At 40.7% G+C, this 17,284-nt stretch overlaps 1 protein-coding gene across 4 annotated transcripts in view; it reads right to left on the bottom strand.

Annotated features, from left to right (window-relative positions):
* PACRG (parkin coregulated) overlaps positions 1-17,284 on the bottom strand; it is a 499,665-nt gene that overhangs the window by 446,997 nt on the left and 35,384 nt on the right. The gene's annotated exons all lie outside the window — the stretch shown is intronic.

Genomic DNA, 17,284 nt, shown 5'->3' with positions numbered 1-17,284 from the left:
TGAAGTCAATAACTGTGCTTGAATGTATACAGTGCTATATCACCGGTTCTCCATCTTTTTTAACGGTGACCCCTTTCACATAGCAAGCCTCTGAGTGCAACCACCCCCTCATAAATTAAAAACACATTTTTATATATTTAACACCATTATATATGCTAGAGGCAAAACAGGGTTTGGGGTGGAGGCTGACAGCTCGTGACCCCCCCCCCCCGGTGTAATAACCTTGTGACCCCCGAGGGGTCCCGACCTCCAGTTTGAGAATTCCTGTGCTATATAATGCTATGTACTATGAAAAATCAGGTCCTAAACGTCTCAAAATGGGCACCCAAAATTAATGGATACTTTTGACCTTAATCTTCTTGTGCCTTAGCTAATTTGCTGTAAAATGATGTTAATACCAGCCCTGGCTTCACCGGGGGATTGTGAGGATACTTTAAGTAATGTTTGTAAAGCACTTGGTGTGCAGTAAAGTTAGCCCTAAGGCCACACTGAACAATAAGTATAAAACAAAATATCAAATGCTCATTTAATTGAGCATTATGTATCCTGTGCACTGAATGAAGCAGTAATTAAAGACTGTGTCACAATGTATACACAGAAGGGTGACAAATTAAGATTGCACAGGCAACCTTAATTCTGGCATTTCCTAACTTTTGAGTCCCAGACTTTGTGCACAATATTATTTTAAAGTAGTTTTTTTGTGTGTGTGTGTGTAATAAACAGTAAAGTAGCAAGTATGTGCAAAGCCCTGTATAAAAGCTTTTTAAAATGCATAAATTCCTTATGTAATTGTGGTCCTCTAAAAATATACATCTCTAGATCTCACACCTCTTTTTGGACTCCTATGTCATGTAGATCTGGTGGGAAACCCTACGGCCTTTTAATTTTAATCCACTGAATCCAGTAGGAGGTATCTTGCATTACCCATTTCCATAATTAATCTCCCCTCGATGCTGTAATGGTCTGATACATTTCTTTCAAAAGGAATTAAAAATATTCTTATAGCAATAACCCATTAAAAGGATAATAGAAATTAGAAAGTTAGAGAACTCAGTTCTGTAGGGAGGAAGCTGGATAATTGATAAATCATTTAAATGTATACTTTCAGAAAACATATGCAAGTATGTAATTGCTTCATTAAAGATACCCAAGAAGGGGTTTCCTCTTGAGGCCAAATTCAAACATAATGTAAGGGTATTGTACATTAGATGTCAATAAGTTGAATCAGCAAAGGGAAGGCTGTAATGCAAACAGCAACCAACAACAGGGCTGAGGTACAGTATAAAGTAAGGACCTGCTTATTGCCATGTAACTTGCAAAACCTTTTATCTCTCCTCTGAATTTGGTCACTGGAGTCTAACAACCAAAAATGGAAAAGAAGGTAACATTATGGTGTGCAGTGGTATAAGATTTTATTGGCATGAATTGGTATGAATGTATTATTTGTGAGTGTCAAAACAATTATTAATTATCTATTAAGCATGACTATATAATACAGGACACAAATGTAAGGAGAATTCTTGCCCTAAGGAGCTTACAAGTGAATTATGAAGGTCAGCTCAAATGAGCCTAATAGAATCTTTTCACCAGGTTGCACCACCATATTTTTTTTTATGTCTATACTCTAGTGGATTGAATTGCTTAGAATTTTATAATTATGGGAGTTCCTGCCAGGCCCACACTAGGTGCATGGACATAAGAATGATAAATCCATTTAAGGCAAATATGTTTAGAGTATTATGGATGTTCTTTGTAACTGTTGGTAATCATCAATAATGATTACTGAAGTTTTAGAATTCCCAAAGAGTTATTTTTCCAAAGGGTTATAAATGTCTACCAAGTTTGCATATTTCTAAAGTCTCTATCACACAAGTATGTAGGTGCTAAGGCCATTTCAGGTAGAAGGAATTTTGCCTGAGTGAGTATTGGGCCCTACATAATAATAAAGAGAGTTTACAAACATTTTAAATCCAATCACATACAAAAAAGTTAAAGTCATTATGCAAGGTAGCCTGTGTCCTCTTGTTTTTTCCTACCCCCCCCCCCCCCCCGATGTTCTGGTTTAACTTGGATTTAAACTTGGAGAGTGGTCAGTTTGGATGAGCTATTACCAGCAGGAGAGTGAGTTTGTGTGTGTATGGGGGTGGGGGGGATGTGAGAAAACCTGGATTTGTGCAGGAAATAGCCCAACTTGATTGTCATGCACATTGTGTAAAGAGTTGTCACTTTGGATAGGCTATCACCAGCAGGAGAGTGAATTTGTGTGGCGGGGTGGAGGGTGAGAAAACCTGGATTTGTGCTGGAAATGGCCCACCTGATGATCACTTTAGATAAGCTATTACCAGCAGGACAGTGGGGTGGGAATAGGTATTGTTTCATATTCTCTGTGTATATATAAAGTCTGCTGCAGTTTCCACGGTATGCATCCGATGAAGTGAGCTGTAGCTCACGAAAGCTCATGCTCTAATAAATTGGTTAGTCTCTAAGGTGCCACAAGTACTCCTTTTCTTTTTGCGAATACAGACTAACACGGCTGTTACTCTGAAAAAAGTTAAAAGAACCTTATTGCAAAATCATGCACTTGAAAGTTAGGAAATGCCTGATTTACCATTGCCTATGCAACTTTAATCTGCACTTTTCCGATCCAACCTATGGACTGAAAGAGATAGAGGTCCCACAGCAAAAAATTGTATGTGATCACATAATTAAAGACTGTGTCATAATGTAGATGCACAGTGTGACAGAATTAATGTTGTGTGGGCAATCTTAAATCCGGTACTTCCTAACTTTCAAGTGCTTGACTTTGCAACTTAAATAATGTTTATTTGTATGTAGTTTCCTAGGGTGGTAGGTTTATTTTGTTGCTTGAGGAAAAAAGGTAAAAAAAATTAAATTCTTATTTGCAACTGTAACAATACCCCATTGTGCATCATCAAAGTTTGAACCTTAAACCTTCAGTACTGTTACCAGTTGAGCTATAGGTGTAAACTACATTAACTTACAGCGAACACACGTGCTGGGACATTAGGGCCAGGTGGGGTAGTTGGGAGGAACCTGGCATGATGCACACCCTCACTTTCTCTCTCTCCTCCCTGCTGCAACTTGCATGTTGGGTAAGCTCCCATCCCTTGGAGAGGGAGTGGGGGAAAACACAGCTGGGCAAAAACAGGTTTCTGGAACAAGGTGGTAGGTCTGGGGTGGTGTTTACTGTGGGGAGGAGACCAGCCTGGTTCCTGCCCCATGTAGTGTCATCATGGGGGCTGGGAGGGACATCATATGCTACTAGGGCTCTGGGACAGGTCCAGGCATAGGTCAACCTGACTTTTGTTCCTGCCCCACCCACCAGCTATAGCTGTTCAGGAAGCTCTCAGTTATTCCCAGAACAGTGCTGCTATAATCTTTCCCTTGAATTTAAGCAAGAGAGGGGAAACAGCAACTTTCAATATTTTTATATCTCAGCCAAAGCTGACCAGACTTTCATGGCATAAAGAAAAGGCATTTCTGCAAACTCATGTTGTTCCCTCTGCTAAGTATCAAGGCCTGATGCAAACAGAAGTGTGAGAGTTTCTCAAAGCAAAGGTTAAAAGAATTTTTTATAATAGAAAGTGATAGGTAACCTAAATACAAGGATTACTACCAACTCCTCCTACAATATCAGAGTTAGAAACCATGTGCCATAATGAAGAATGCAACACTAATTATAGCTGAAGAAATACTTTGATTCTGAGTCCTTACTTTCAATAATTTATAATTCTGTGGAACAGTTACCCTTGGGGCTAAAATGCCTCAAGCTTATTATTTGCAAAAAGATGAAGTTCTTTAAAGATAGATTTTAACAACTGTTTGCCATTTCTGAGTTATCCAAGCATGTTAAAAGGTGATTTTCATATACATTTACTTTATGATTGCATACACATTTTCATATGCATATATTTTCAGATGCAATAAATAGCTTGGTTTCAAAATTCAAAGTATGTCACATACACATATCTTAAAGGAGAATATGTGGTTTACAAAAATTTGAAAAAAAAGAAGTTTGAAAAATTATATAAAATACACACAAATTAACAGTGTTTATAATTTTTAGTTACAGAGTGTAAATATCAGTGTATCTGAATATCTGTACATTTAAATAAATCAATTGTAATTCAAATAGATGTGAGGAGACCAATTTTCAGAGATATCAAGTTAACATGATATTGGACATGAGTCCACCATGTACATTCAAAGATATGTCAAAATTCTCAATGTATTGTAATAGCCTCTTTTAGTCTTTGTCTACACTACCAACTTATGTCAGTATAACTACTTCACTCGGGGTGGAAAATCCACACCCCTAAGCAGCGCATTTATATTGACCTAACCTGTGGTGTAGGACTTCTCCCATTAACGTAGCTACCACCTCTCGGGGAAGTGGAGTACCTATGCCGATGGGAGAAACTCTCCCATTGGTGTAGGTAGCATCTTTACAAAGCACTACATTGCAGCATAGCGCTGCAATGCTATAACTGTTGACAAGCCCTAAGTGTTCTAAACATTTGTTAATTTAGGCCCCAAAGCTGCAATCAGCTGTGTGCGGGCAGACTCCCGTGCCCACATGCAGCCCCCTTGATTTCAGCAAGGCTGTACATGGACTCAGGAATCAATCCATATGTGGCCTTTTGCAAAATAAAGTCTTAGATGTGTAAACATGTCAACAGATGAAAGCATCCTGAGCCATAACTGAATCTGTGGGTACAAAATAACCATAACACAATATGTAATAGCTTTCCGCATCTAATTTATATTTAGTTAAAATATTAGAGGACTGCAGTGATTAATGAAGCTCTATGAAGTAGCAGAGTGCTCCATTCTTTGTCATTCCCTTCTTCCTAGCATAATTGTGCAAAAGCTTCCATAATATTAAGTTTGGATGAACTGAGTACCCAGTGTTGATGCTGTGAAACCTTTAGAAAATGTGACATTTTTTCAGCATTTTTTTTTGCTATTTAGTCATAAGTTTAAATTAAATATAGAATCATAGAACTGGAAGGGACCACTTTTTTCAATCTTCCCTCATGTTTTCTAGACCTTTAATAATTTTTGTTGCTCTTCTCTGGACTTTCTCCAATTTGTCCAATATAGTTAAATGGGCTCTTATAACCAGAATACATTTTTATATTACCATACTAAATCTGGTGAAAATGTAAAAAACTAATATTTATGATTTGCAGAATGGAAGTTCTTTGTTCAGTAATATTTAATACAACTAGAAAAACAGAAGGACTGAATTATCCTAAGGTTTTGTAATGGAATAGAAAAATCTTTTCATTTCTGAGTCATTGGTTTGAACCTTATCGGGGCCATAACAGTGACTGAAAGTTGCTACTATTGGATTACTGTTTGGTGAAATGGGTTAGTGGTCCCACTCTAATTCCTAGTTATAATAAAAGCCACCAATATAAAAGTAGCCCTTTAACTGATAAATTGACATCTTCGCTTATAATCCCAGCAGTGAAGACAAAGACTGAATCAGGCTGTAAAATGATTTGATCACTTGCCTCATAAGAGGTTCCCTTTCAGTTGTATGGGTAAATATACTGGTAGAATAGTATCTGTTCCGAGAACAAATAGAAGACTTCCATTGCCAGTGTTGTCAATTCAACACCTTTCCAGGCTATTTAATTCTCTTACATATGTTTCTAGCTTTAACATTTTCATCAAATCAGCCTAAAGCATAGTATGCTACAACATTAGAAATGCATCATGGTTAAGTACAACCAAATCCCATGGCAGACCTACTGTAATTATTGCAAACTGGTATGAAGATTAGTTTCAGACTGAAACAGAAATTTGATACTTATAACAAGTCATTTTAAAAATGTCAAATAAAGTATTTTTAAAAGGGAGAGTAAAACTTCCAATGATTAATCTAATCATATTCCTTGCCTCATAACAAAAAAGTCTTATTTTCAAGTGTCCTGTGGCCACGTGAATATACAGAAATACAAGAAATGCATATTTTTTCTAACGGTCCCCAAACTTATTACTTTACCAGTTAACATACTATGAGATTAAATTTAAGTAGAGTTCTTCAAAATTCTTTTTCATTCAACTTTAGGTAATCAGTCTCTTTATATTATGCAACTTGGCTACCATTCAGCAATAGTAACCTATGTGAGTTACACACTTCAATTAAAACTTTTCATAAAACACACTTTCCCTCTGCAGGAATTTAATCTCAGAAAAACACCTAGAAGACAGTAGATATCATGAGGTAATAACTGGTAGAATTAGAACTTGAGTTCTGCCATAAAGCTCCAGAACATTATGATTAATTCATAATCATTATAACCTGTTGTTCAATTATAATTTAGTTCATTTGTTATTGGGTTTTTTGTTTGTTTTTTGTTTAAAAAGCAAGCCAAATCTCTCAAATAGCAGTAGAAATACAGTAAAATTACTGTTTGCATAATTATCACATGCCAAAGTCTCATTTTATTATTATTTGTACTAAGGTAATGACCTAGAGTCCCATATCAGGGCCCAGTTTGTTAAGCATGTACAAACAAATACAAAGACACAGCCTCTGATCTCAACTGGACAACCAAAAGGAGGGAAGAAGGAGGGTGGAAAAGGCTAAGAAGAATAAGTTCACATCATTACATAAGTTACTTAGGTGAATAATTAGATGGTTCCAAGTCATTTATTACCATTATTTTTTAAATTACATCCCCTCATTCATCTATTATTAATTGACTGATTATGTTAGATATACTGAAAACCATATTCATGAAGACTTGCTGTCACATTCTAAGACTAGAATAATTTGTAGTTAAAAAAAAATCGTCTGTGAAAAAGAAGGGCTTCCAAGATCGGACCTGTTTTTCTCACTGCTTTTGCTTTGAAACAGGAGTAGATCAAAGTGCACAAAGGAACTGTCAGTGCACGTCAGTAGGGTTCACACAACCTATTAGTGCATGGCAGGCTAGGGCTTGTTAGATTCACACCCCAGCTCACTGCAAACAGAATGTTTGTGTAGACAAGCCCTTTAAAGACCAGATGTCACAAATCCTAGCAAGTGCCCCCCTCATGGCCACACATTAAGATTGCTATAAGAGAAACCCAAGCCTCTGCTTCTCCGTACTCCTGAGTGTATCAAGCTTCTGGAGCCTCAGCAGGCTACAGCACTGTTTCCTCCCTTGACCTCTCTGGCACATTTCCTGTGCACTGACTCTCAGTCTGCCACCTCTTGACAGAAATTGAGCTCCTCAGCCTACCTGCCCTAGGCCCATAAGTCCAGCACTGACCTGCAGGGAACCCCAGTTACTTCAATACATCTTGTCGCAGAACTCCACTCCCAGTTTCTGGTTTACAGTTTACCTCTCTTGGAGGCATGCAGTAGTTATGAAGAAGCCAACACACACTTTGCACAGTCTAATAGCATTTTGCTCTTTTATACCTAATCATGTTAAGCACAGGAGAGTATATACATCATACAAAAACCAAACATTATATGCATGTCCCTTTCTCTCTCACCCTTCCCTTAGGAGACCTTAGAGACCACTGGTGTCTAGGAGGGTGTCCCCTGCTTCATACAGGTTGTTACCTACTGAATAACCTCTCCATCCTGGAGCTCTTAACCAGCTTTTGTGACCCTTGTTCTTTCCTGTCCCACACTTCCCCTTCCTGTCTCACCCCCTGGGTTCCTTATGTAAACTCCTGGTCATCTGGCTGCCTTTGTTCTCCTCCTGAAGTTTCCACTGCTCCTCCCTCCCTCCCTTTCTTCGGGGGGGGAGGTGTTAAACTAAAACCAGATTTCTAAGGGTGAAGCCAGTTTTTAGTATAACATTTGTGAGGTTTAAGGACCATCACTATCCTTAAGTATTTCCATAAAAAGATGTTTATTCCAATTGCCTTGACCTAATTAAAATTACTGTCAAAGTGAGACAAAACCAGATATTAGAAACCAATAGTCTTTTTCCACACAAAACAACCAGGCAGTAGTAACCAAACTCCCCTCACCTCAGCTCCTGGAAAATCCTAACATCCCAAATGAAAAATACAACTACTATCCAGATCCTACAAAATTCAGCCCCCTTTCCTCCAAACATCTGCCCAAATAGATGGACTTTGCTGCCCTAAATAAAGGTCTGCAACTTTGGGACTTCAAATGGGAGAAAGTAAGTTCTAAAGTCAAGAGACCCTTACAGAGAATGCCCTGCAGAATAATGAATGAGCTCTAGCTCAAACAGTTCTACTGATCTCAACTATGGCAGTATCACAAGGGGAAGAGAGATTAGTCTCTGAAGATGTAGGTCACGAGGTAAGGTAAGATTTGTAAAGTTTTACAGGTCAAAATCAGCAACTGAAATTCCACCCAGAAACAAATATGTAATCAGTACAGATGTCAACACATATATGCCCTTCACACAATACATTGCTTAACAAGTAGGCAGCCACATTCTGTACCAGCTCCAGACAGTCCTTCACTTAAAGGATAGCACTGTGATTAGGGTTGCCAACTTTGGTTGGATGAATTCCTGGAGGTTTCATCATGTGACATTATCTTCAATTAAAAAATAATTTTTAATTCCTGAAGACTCCAGGACAATCCTGGAGAGTTGGCAAGCCTAACTGTGATGTAAAATCATTTTGCTCCCTAAGCATGAATGAAGATGTGGTTACAAATACTTTGCTGTATTGTATTATTTGCTTGTGCCTGTCTTATCTGACTTTATCTATATCCCCCTAAAAATCTTCACTAAGTTAAGAATGTAAATACATACCAATTTCTTAAGAAAAACTTACACATAACTTACAATTAAGTTACATTTGAAGTCAAAGTTTTTAAAAAGGTTTTTATAAAAACATACTTTTGAAAAACTGAAAATTCATAGTTTTATAACAAATTCAGAGTCACATAACAATTTTCACTCTGATTATATTTCTCCTCACTGCCCCTATGTTACACGCCTATAATTTACTTGGAGATGTAGATCTAGGACTTCTATATTATTAACATCTTAAGTTCCAGTTTCTGCATATTTTTAGGAGGGAGGATCAGTATATGATAATCCACTTATGGTAGAGTATCTGAGCTATATCAGGAGGTGAGTGAGGGACATGTTATGAGGAATTATAGCCGCTATATACTTCAGAGGTGAATGGGGTAGACAGAGCTGTCAAGCTCATAACAGAATGGTGGACAGTGGGTTTTTTAAATTATATAGAGCATAAAACAAGTGATGATGTCAGTGATTCTCATTCTCAATGTGTAGGCAGCTGAAGTGGAGGAGGATATGTGCTTGGGTCAATGGCCTTTATGTGACAGCTGGAGGAGATTTGTATTTATAGTGTCGTAGAAGGATGTTTGGGGTCTATAATGGAAAATATGTTAGATGTACTGTGATATGGCGATATGGTGGCAGGCTGTCAAGGGGATGCTGATGAATAGGTTGAGGATGGGTATTGATTGATACATACCAGTGAATTTCCAAACTTTTTTAAAAAATTGAAAAACGTTATTCTTAACTTTAATTTCATGGCTGTCAATGATTTATTATAACCATATCATTCTAATAAGACCTTTTTAAAAACTTGATCTGTATTTACAACTTTATCCACCTTAATTAAAGGTTTTTGTTTGTCGGTTTTTGGTTTGGTTGATAAAGTTGATAAGGTTAAATACTGACAACTTGCTATGCAGAACTATTAATTCTCCAGCAAGTATGTAAATTAGATTAGATTTCAAATGGCAGCTGTGTTAATTAGTATATCTTGCTTCTCACTTGCTAGAAAGGTAATTAAGTTGTTTAAGTGGTACTTCTGAAGCTTCTTAAAGTCCTTGACCCAAATACAATGGACTGTTTAAACTTTGCTCTCACAGATGTTTGAAAGATTCAAAAATCTGTAGCAGGTAACTACACAATAATTAATCAACCATCCACAAAATATTCTGTTACCAATGTAGTTCTCATAGAGGACAGGTGACTAAAAACAAACCTGGAGTTTCAGGTGAGACATTTTTATATATAAATGAATAAGCTTTTCCAAGATTACTTTTCCCCCAGTTTTTGATACTCCTTTCCTCTTGTGGGAATCAAGCTTTGCCTTATGAAGACTGACTTGACAACCCTTCCTCTCCCATATCTTAATTTTTAAAACTGTCCTTTTAATTGAAATTTCTCCCTTGATTTATCAGTGAAGGTGTTTGAGAATTTATGAGAGCTTCAAAAATCAGAGCGGTTTTCACTTTTGGAAGTACAGCTGTATATGACGCGACCCATACTTTGAAAAACACTGGCTTAGAGCACCCACCCAGAATGTGGGAGACCCAGGTTCAAGATGCACTTTGCCTGAATTAGAGCAGGGAGTTGAACACAAATCTCCCACCTCACAGGAGAATGCCTTCAACACTGGCCAATAGGGTACTCTGGGGAAGCATCCTCTCAATCACTCCTGCTGAAGCTGTTTCGCTGAGATGTTTCTTAAAATTTTACCCTTATACCTCAGTAATGCATAAGAATTGATTCAAGAAGTACTACACTTGAACCAATAAGGGTATGTTTACACTACGAAATTAGGTTGATATTATAGAATTCGATTTTTAGAAATCGATTTTATACAGTTGACTGTGTATGTCCACACAAAGCGCATTAAGTCGGTGGAGTGCATCCTCACTACCATGGCTAGCATCGACTTACAGAGCGGTGCACTGTGGGTAGCTATCCCACAGTTCCCGCAGTCTCTGCCACCCATTGGAATTCTGGGTTAAGCTACCAATGCCTGATGGGGCAAAAACATTGTTGCAGGAGGTTTTGGGTACATGTCGTCAGTCGCCTCTCCCTCTGTGAAAGAAACGGCAGACAATCGTTTCATGCCTTTTTTCCGCACAGACGCCATACCACGACAAGCGTGCAGCCCACTCAGCTCAGCTTACCGACACCGCCACTGTTGTGTCCTGGGTGCTGCTGGCAGCAGACAATGCAGTAGGACTGCTAACCGTCATCATACACTGCTTCCGCTGCAACTCTGCTCTGCTGCTATTGTCTCAATAGTGAATTTCTCCATGTTGTCTGTCATGGGCTCCTGGGTACGTGTGTTCTTCCTTGGGAAAAGTGTACAGTGCTAACCATTGTCCTCCACCACTTCCGCTGCAACTCTGCTCTCATGAATCCACCTCGCAGGTCCTCTCATCATTCTCTATAAATATCTATTCTCGTGGCATCCATCGTCAGCCACCACTTCCGCTGCAACTCTGCTCTCCTGCTGGCCTACAGACGCCATACCACAGCAAGCATGAAGCCTGCTCAGATCACCGCGGCAGTTATGAGTATTGTAAACACCTCACACTTTATTCTGCAGTATGTGCAGCACCAGAACCTGCAAAAGCAGGCAAGGAGGTGATGGCAGCGTTGTGACGGGAGTGATGAGGACATGGACACAGACTTCTCTCAAAGCACAGGCCCCAGCAATTTGGATATCCTGGTGGCAGTGGGGCAGGCTCATGCCGTGGAACGCCGATTCTGGGCCCGGGAAACAAGCACAGACTGGTGGGACCACACAGTGTTGCACGTTTGGGATGATTCCCAGTGGCTGCGAAACTTTTGCATGCATAAGGGCACTTTCATGGAACTTTGTGACTTGCTTTCCCCTGCCCTGAAGCGCAAGAATACCAAGATGAGAGCAGCCCTCACAGTTCACAATTGAGTGGCAATAGCCCTCTGGAAGCTTGCAACGCCAGACAGCTACCAGTCAGTCGGGAATCAATTTGGAGTGGGTAAATCGACTGTGGGGGCTGCTGTGATCCAAGTAGCCAACACAATCACTGAGCTGCTGCTATCAAGGGTAGTGACTCTGGGAAATGTGCAGTTCATAGTGGATGGCTTTGCTGCAATGGGATTCCCTAACTGTGGTGGGGTGATAGATGGAATGCATATCCCTATTTTGGGACCAGACCACTTTGGCTGCCAGTACATAAACCGCAAGGGATACTTTTCAATGGTGCTATAAGCACTGATGGATCACAAGGGACGTTTCACCAACATTCATGTGGGATGGCCGGGAAAGGTACATGACGCTCGCATCTTCAGGAACTCTGGTCTGTTTGAACAGCTGCAGGAAGGGACTTACTTCCCAGACCAGAAAATAACTGTTGGGGATGTTGAAATGCCTATCGTTATCCTTGGAGACCCAGCCTATCCCTTCATGCCATGGCTCATGAAGCCATACACAGGCACCCTGGACAGTAGTAAGGAGCTGTTCAACTGTAGGCTGAGCAAGTGCAGAATGGTGGTAGAATGTGCATTTGGACGTTTAAAAGCTCACTGGCACAGTTTACTGACTCGGTTAGACCTCAGCAAAACCAATATTCCCATTGTTATTACTGCTTGCTGTGTGCTCCACAATATCTGTGAGAGTAAGGGGGAGACGCTTTTGGCGGGGTGGGAGGTTGAGGCAAATCGCCTGGTCACTGATTACGCGCAGCCAGACACCAGGGTGATGAGAAGAGCACAGCAGGGTGCGCTGTGCATCAGAGAAGCTTTGAAAACCAGTTTCATGACTGGCAAGGCTACGGTGTGACAGTTCTGTTTGTTTCTCCTTGATGAAAACCTGCCCCCTTGGTTTGCTCTACTTCCCTGTAAGCCAACTGCCCTCTCCACTTCGATCACCGCTTGCAGAGGCAATAAAGTCATTGTTGTTTCAAAACCATGCATTCTTTATTAATTCATCACACAAATAGGGGGATAACTGCCAAGGTAGCCTGGGAGGGAAGCACCTGGTGGGGTGGTGGATGAGGGGAGGAGGGAAGGACAAGGCCACACTGCACTTCAAATCTTATTGAATGCCAGCCTTCTGTTGCTTGGGCAGTCCTCTGGGGTGGAGTGGTTGGGTGCCCGGAGTGCCCCCCTCCATGTTCTTTTGCATCTGGGTGAGGAGGCTATGGAACTTGGGGAGGAGAGTGGGCGGTTACACAGGGGCTACAGCAGTTGTCTGTGCTCCTGCTGCCTTTCCTGAAGCTCCACCAGATGCCAGAGCATATCAGTTTGAACCCTCAGTAGCTTCAGCATTGCATCCTGCCTCCTCTCATCGCACTGCCACCACCTCTCATCTTGCTCCCACCACCTCTCATCTCGCTCGTCCCTCCTGTCCTCGCGTTCATTTTCCACTTTCCTGGACTCTGACATTGTTTGCCTCCACACATTCTGCTGAGCTCTTTCAGTGCGGGAGGACTGCATGAGCTCAGAGAACATTTAATCACGAGTGGGTACTATTTTAAAAGACACATTTTAGAGAACAATGGGTAGACTCTTTCACGGTGAACCAAGCTGTTAACATTACATAGCACATGTGCTTTTGGTACAAGGTTGCATTTTGCCTCTTATATTGAGGGTCTGCCAGTTTGGTGTGAGAGATCACACACCCAGGGCCAGGCAACAGAATTCGGCTTGCATGCAACCATGGTAAGCCACAGTCTTTTGGTTTCTTCAACCTTCATAACATGTGAGAATGGTTTCAAACAGCAGCGCCCTCCTTTCCCATACCAAGCACCCATTGGGTTGGCCATTTAAAAGGAGGGACTGTGGTTTTTGGGTTAACATGCCGCACAAACCCAACTAACCCCGCCCCCAATTCTCTGGGATGATCATTCTCCTGAGGATCACAGAGAGATAAAGAACGGATGTTGCTTGAATGCCAGCAAACACCGGGACCATACGCTGCCATGCTTTGTTATGCAATGACTCCAGACTACGTGCTACTGGCCTGGCGTGGTAAAGTGTCCTACTGTGGAGGACAAAACAAGGCTGCCCTCCCCAAAAACCTTTTGCAAAGGCTTTGGGAGTACTTCCAGGAGAGCTTCATGGAGATGTCCCTGGAGGATTTCCGCTCCATCCCCAGACATGTTGTCATAAATATAAAGGGAAGGGTAAACCCCTTTGAAATCCCTTCTGGCCAGGGGAAAGCTCCTCTCACCTGTAAAGGGTTAAGAAGCTAAAGGTAACCTCGCTGGCACCTGACCAAAATGACCAATGAGGAGACAAGATACTTTCAAAAGCTGGGAGGAGGGAGAGAAACAAAGGGTCTGTGTGTCTGTCTATAGTCTGTCTTTGTCGGGGATAGACCAGGAATGGAGTCTTAGAACTTTTAGTAAGTAATGTAGCTAGGTATGTGTTAGATTATGATTTCTTTAAATGGCTGAGAAAAGAATTGTGCTGAATAGAATAACTATTTCTGTCTGTGTATCTTTTTTGTAACTTAAGGTTTTGCCTAGAGGGGTTCTCTATGTTTTTAAATCTAATTACCCTGTAAGATATCTACCATCCTGATTTTACAGGGGGGATTTCTTTATTTCTATTTACTTCTATTTTTATTAAAAGTCTTCTTGTAAGAAAACTGAATGGTTTTTCATTGTTCTCAGATCCAAGGGTTTAGGTCTGTGGTCACCTATGCAAATTGGTGAGGCTTTTTATCCAACATTTCCCAGGAAAGGGGGGGTGCAAGTGTTGGGAGGATTGTTCATTGTTCTTAAGATCCAAGGGTCTGGGTCTGTAGTCACCTAGGCAAATTGGTGAGGCTTTTTACCAAACCTTGTCCAGTAAGTGGGGTGCAAGGTTTTGGGAAGTATTTTGGGGGGAAAGACGCGTCCAAACAGCTCTTCCCCAGTAACCACTATTAGTTTGGTGGTGGTAGCGGCCAGTCCAAGGACAACGGGTGGAATATTTTGTACCTTGGGGAAGTTTTGACCTAAGCTGGTAAAGATAAGCTTAGGAGGTTTTTCATGCAGGTCCCCACATCTGTACCCTAGAGTTCAGAGTGGGGGAGGAAACCTGACACATGTTAACAAACTTTTCCAGTAGTTGTACTGGCCGCGAATGCATCCCAAGTTTTCAGGGCAAATTAATCATTAAACACGCTTGCTATTAAACCATGTATTATATTTAGAAAGGTACACTCACCAGAGGTGCCTTCTGCAGATTCATGGTCCGGGAACCCGCCTTGGGAGGGTTGGGAGGGTATTGGCTCCAGGGTGACAAACAGTTCCTAGCTGTCGGGAAGAACGGTTTCTCCACTTGCCTGCTGTGTGCTATCCTCCTCCTCCTCCTCTTCCTTGTCCCCAAAATCCTCATCCCTGCTGCATGAGATTCCCCCCTTGCAGGTGTCCACGGACAGGGGTGGGGTAGTGGTAGGGCTCCCCCCCCCCAAGAATTGCATGCAGCTCATCATAGAAGTGGCATATCTGGGGCTCTGACCTGGAGTGGCCGTTTGCCTCTTTGTTTTTTTGGTAGGCTTGCCTGAGCTCCTTAATTTTCACGCGGCACTGCTGCAGGTCCCTGTTGTAGGCTCTGTCCATCATGCCCTTGGAGATTTTTGCAAATATTTTGGCATTTCATCTTTTGGAACAGAGTTCTAATAGCACGGATTCGTCTCCCCATACAGCGATCAGATCCAGTACCTCCTGTTCGGTTCATGCTAGAGCTCTTTTGTGATTCTGGGACTCCATGGTCACCTGTGCTGATGAGCTCGCCACACTGGCCAAAGAGGAAATGAAATTCGAAAGTTCCCGGGGCTTTTCCTGTGTACCTAGCTAGTGCATCTGAGTTGAAAGTGCTGTCCAGAGCGATCACAATGGAGCACTCTGGGATAGCTCCCGGAGGCCAATATTGTCGAATTGCATCCACACTATCCCAAATTCAACCCAGTGATGTCGATTTCAGCGCTAATCCCCTCGTCACGGAGGAGTACAGAAATCAATTTTAAGAACCCTTTAAGTCGACAAAAATGGCTTCATCGTGTGGACGGGTGCAGGGTTAAATCGATCTAATGCTGCTAAATTCGACCTAAACTCATAGTGTAGACCAGGGCTAAGTAACAGTGATCACAATATAATTAAGTTCATCATCCTGGTGGAAGAGATCATAACAAAAATAATCTAGTATTATGACACTAAACATTAGCCAGAGGGGTTAAAAATAGGAAAATAATAAATAATAAAAACCCTAACGTTGAAAGTGAAGAAATTAAAATCTTAACAATCTAACACAACTGAAGGCACTAAGGAAGGCACATAAACTATGGCAAGGTAAAATGTCAGACAGAAATTAGGAGGGTTAAGAGGAATTTTGAACAGTTAATATTCAAAGAGAAACACAATAACAAGAAATTCTTTAAGTGTACCCAAAGTAGGAAGCCTGCAAGAATACTGGTGGGTACACTGGACGACCTCAAGGTACTTGGAAAGATTGAGGATAAGGATATTGCAAAAAAGCTAAATGATTGCTCACTAAAATCAGCAGTTATAATTAAGGGCTACAAGGCAGAAATATACTTATAAGTAAATAAGCTCTAGCAGTGTTCCTGTGAATTACAGCCCAACGAGCCTTACTTCAGTACCCAGAAAATTGGTTGAAATTATAATAAAAATGGAATTATAAAACACCTAGAGGAATGAGATATGATAGGGGTAAACCAGCAAAACTTCTGCAAAGGAAAAATCTTGTCTTTATAGTCTACCAGAATTTTCTGAATGTGTCAACAAGAGTAGATAAATTTGACATAATTTATTTGGACTTTCAAAAACCCTTTGACAAAGTCCCTCACAAGAGGGTATTACAGGGAATTATGTAGTCATAGAGTGACATGTCAACCATTGGAGGATATAATTTGAACTGTTCATACATATTGCTGGGTTCTCAATTAACTGTAACCACTCAGAATAAGAATCAGTGAAATCCTCTGCTCAATGCACACTGAAAATCAATGAGGCATATGATCCTAAATTTCTTAGGTGCTCTTCAGGGCTTGTGAAAGCCATCAAAGATAGAATGGGCCCTTTGCTAAAAGAGTTAAATCAATACCTCTGTAGGTAAGGGCAATTTTCTAGTGAACCTGAAACAAGTAATAATTTGTCTCAAGCTGAAAAAAAATTAATCTCTCAGTTTGAATGTTCTCTCCAATTACCACACAATATCTAATCTTCCTTTCTTGGGCAAAGTAACTTAAAAAGTTAAAAGCTATCGAAGAGTCATCTCTAACAGCATCTTACTTCTCTTATCAACATCCTAAATCATTCGCATTTGGGATTTCAGACTTGGTTATAGCATTCAGACAGCATTAGCCTTACTGGTGAATCATCTCCTCTCTGGTATAGGCAAAGGGCAAACATCTATGCTTATTTCATTCAAGCTGTCAGCAATTTTTGACACTGAAGATCACAATGTATTGCTGATTTGCTTAGGACTCTGAGCACGAGCAAGTCAAATCACACTAAACTGGATATATTTGTTCCTATCAGCTAGATTTC

Source organism: Lepidochelys olivacea, assembly GCF_965140295.1.
Source record: "Lepidochelys olivacea isolate rLepOli2 genome assembly, chromosome: 3".
Lineage (NCBI taxonomy): Eukaryota > Metazoa > Chordata > Testudines > Cheloniidae > Lepidochelys > Lepidochelys olivacea.
The sequence above is the reverse complement of the archived record's forward strand: the minus strand, read 5'-3'. Positions and strand labels throughout refer to the sequence as shown.